At 45.5% G+C, this 3,599-nt stretch overlaps 1 pseudogene; it reads left to right on the top strand.

Annotated features, from left to right (window-relative positions):
* Window positions 1–264: 264 nt before the first annotated feature.
* Window positions 265–2,044, top strand: LOC114889545 (annotated as a pseudogene).
* The last annotated feature ends 1,555 nt before the right edge of the window (window positions 2,045–3,599 follow it).

Genomic DNA, 3,599 nt, shown 5'->3' on the forward strand with positions numbered 1-3,599 from the left:
TGAGAGGGATATTGGTAGTGTGTCTATTTTAAACTATGTTGAAGTTTAGTTGTGTGTTCACGTATGTAGATTTCAGAAAAGTATAAATGGTGCTATGCTATTGGGGCCCCCGCTTTCCTCCCCTCTTTCTTGTTTGTTTCCCTTTTATCTGCGTTCACCTCTCCCTTCCTCTCCTCCCATGAGACCCATGTCAGCAACCTATTACAGATTTTCCCCATGCAATGACTGTCATATACAAATATATATAGACCGTTGGTTATAAACATGTATGTGGAAAACATCCTTCCTGTATGTCAGTTTGACAGACGTGAGATCATATGATACACTTTCCTGAATTTTGCTATTCTCAGGTATTGACTGATGGAATTCCTCTAAGTTAACTGGAGCAAAGCTGGTTAACCCTTTTTAAATGGTTACATAACATTCCATGGTGTGGACATACCAGAATATATTCACTCATTCTCTGCTGTTGGACATTCACTGCTCCCTGGTGTGTGTGTGTGTGTGTGTGTGTGTTTTGGCCACTATGAACACTGCTATATTACATTAATCCTTTATGTATTGGTGCTTTTATTTCTTGGAATAGATTCCCAGGAGTGGCATTGCTTGGTCTAAGTATATGGATTTTTAAATGTAATGGATTTTTCCAGATTGCTTTCCTAAAGTGCTGTCACAGTTCCATTTCTACCTCTTTAATTTTCCCAGTCTATGGGCAATAAAAAGATGTTTTATTCTTCTTTAATATGTTTTCCCCTGGAAACTAAGGAGTAGGCACATTTTTTTCATATATCTGTAGGCCATTGGATTTGCTCTTTTGTGATTTGTCTCTTTTAATGGAATGTGTCAGAGTTCTTTATGGAATTATATAATACACACACTTTTGTCATTTGCCTTGAGACTATTGTTTTTCCAAATCCATAATTTACCCTTTGCTTTGTTTACAGTATCCCTCATTTCACATTTTAAATTTGCAAACATGTATTTCTTTTCCCCCCTCCCCCACCTTTGGGTTTCCTGTGCTAGTTGGTAAGTTCTTTTTTTTTTTTTTGCATTTAATTTTTTAAATCCATCTGAAAGTTAGCTTTTCCTAAGGTATAAAAATAAAACTCTACTTTTAAAAATTGCTCTTCCGGGATTCCCTGGTGGCGCAGTGGTTGAGAGTCCGTCTGCCGATGCAGGAGATGCAGGTTCGTGCCCCGGTCCGGGAAGATCCCACGAGCCGTGGAGCGGCTGGGCCCGTGAGCCACGGCCGCCGAGCCTGCGCGTCCGGAGCCTGTGCTCCGCAACGGGAGAGGCCACAACAGTGAGAGGCCCGCGTACCGCAAAAAAAAAAAAAAAAAATTGCTCTTTCATTTTCCCAGGATAATGGATTAAGTGAAGCACCTCTGTTTTGCGACGTCTCTGGCATTCCTTTTATTCCCGTCTGCTACGATGGGCCCAGGGACTTCTGTGATGGAAGCAGGCGTAGTAGACGTTTTACTGGAGGACTGGCCCTGAGGGTTGGAGTTCAAAGTCAGCACAGTGGCTCACGGCAGAGTTCATGCAAGATGTAGAGAAAAAATGTGACTCTGGGTCAGTGAGGCGGTAAAGTCGAGCATCTCTTAAGAAGGCCTGTGCCAGTCTGTGGGGACAAACAGAAGTGGAGGTGACAGTCTGAGACAGCACCACCAAGCCAGGAACCAGGGAGGTGGCCGAGACTGACCCCAAGACTGTGCAGGATCTCACCTCTAGTGGTGCAGACACTCCTGCAACAGATGCAAGGTAAATGGCAGACCGAGTCCAACCAGATCATTGGAAGAATTGAGGACATGAGCAGTCGCATGGATGACCCGGAGAAAAACATCGCAGACCTCGTGATACAAGCTGGGGGGGGAAGAGCTGGATGGTGAAGACAAGACCCCTGCTGCACAGAAGAGCTGAGTGGTGCTCATTTACACTGGAATCTGGAGCACCCTTTCTACAAGCCAAGAGAAGCCAGATGGCTTTTTGCAGCTAACTACTATGCATGGACATGTTTTATATTCGATAGTGTGCATTTTTTTCAGCACATGTTATATAGTTAGTTTATAGAGTGATTTCCCTCCCCTGCCCCCCCCATGTTTCCTGAACACGGTAACTTCACATCTTGGACCTTGGTCAGTTGTGCTGTTAAACACGACAACTTTGGCAGTTCCTGAAAAAGGAAGAAAGAGAAAGAGAGAAAGAGGAAGGAAGGAAGGAAGGAAGGAAGGAAGGAAGGAAGGAAGGGAGGGAGGGAGAGAGAGAGGTGGGGGGAGAGAGAGAGAGAAAGAAAGAAAGAAAGAAAGAAAGAAAGAAAGAAAGAAAGAAAGAAAGAAAGAAAGAAAGAAAGAAAAAGAAAGAAAGGAAGAAAGAAAAGAAAGAAAAAAGAGAAAGGAAGGAAGGAAGGAAGGAAGAAAAGAAAGCCTATGCCAACCAAAGAGGGGCTGGGAACCTAGGAAGAGTAAAAAAGTGGAGTCAAGGAGACAGAGGGTTAGGATTTTCAGTTGCCTCGATGGGTGAGGGCCTCCAACACTGTTACCCAAGGTCAGAGAGTAACCCTGGCTTTGGTCCAGCTCACTCAGTACCGCTGGGGCTTTGGCTCTCTGGTGGCTTTGCAGGATCTCCTGATACAAGCATTCTCATCCACTGTACACTTCACTTCTTCATTCATCCAACAAGTGTTTATGAGAAGACGACATGGAAAAAGTGCCTACCCTTGAGGAGCTTATTCTCTAGCGGGGGAAACAGACCATAAATAGGATAAATAAAATAGCTAGGAGGTTAGCTAGTGACAGGGACCAAGGAGGGAACTAAATCTGGGAGGGAGGGAGGAAGTATGGGGGGAGGGGCCCAATTTAAGAAAAGGTGACCCGGAATGACTTCACTGAGGTGACATCGAAGCCAAGACCTGAAGGAAGTGAGGCTGTGATCCATGTAGAGTGGAGGAATTCCAGGTACAAAAGCCCTGAGGGAGGGGTGTGCCTGTATCCCAGCATGGCTGCGGCTGAGTGGACCCGCGACAGTGATTGGAGATGACGTCACAGGGAAAACTGGCCGGAGGCTGTAGGGTCCCACAGGTTCCTGGGGCAGATGAGAAGCCTTTGTAAGGTTTTTAAGGAAAGAACAACATCACAGCAGCAAAACTGAGCAGAAGTTGTTCCCACCCCTAGAAGAAACGATGATTGTATGATGCAACCGCGGTGTTAGCCAACTAGCCAGCGCCACGGTGGCAATCATGTTGCAATATAAGTGCATCAAATCACCGTGTCATGCCCCTGGAACTTACACAGTGCTAAACGTCAACTCTATCTCAGTTAAAGAATTGGGCAGAAAGCAGAGATTCCCCACATACCCCTGCCCCTACGCACGCACAGCTTCCCCTAGCATCAACACCCCACCACAGGGTACATCTGTTACCACTGATGAAGCTGTGTGGACACGTCATCACCACCCAGAGCCCAGAGTTGACATGAGGCTCACCCCTGCTGTGGTGCATTCTGTGGGGTTGGAAAAGCATCAGAGTTGAGAGAAGTTTCCCTCTCTTCCTACTTTGCTGAGCGTTTTTTTTTTTTTAATTGAAGTCTAGTTGATGTACAATA

This window comes from Monodon monoceros, unplaced genomic scaffold, assembly GCF_005190385.1.
Source record: "Monodon monoceros isolate NGI ecotype Baffin Bay Population unplaced genomic scaffold, NGI_Narwhal_1 Super_Scaffold_9, whole genome shotgun sequence".
Classification (NCBI taxonomy): domain Eukaryota; kingdom Metazoa; phylum Chordata; class Mammalia; order Artiodactyla; family Monodontidae; genus Monodon; species Monodon monoceros.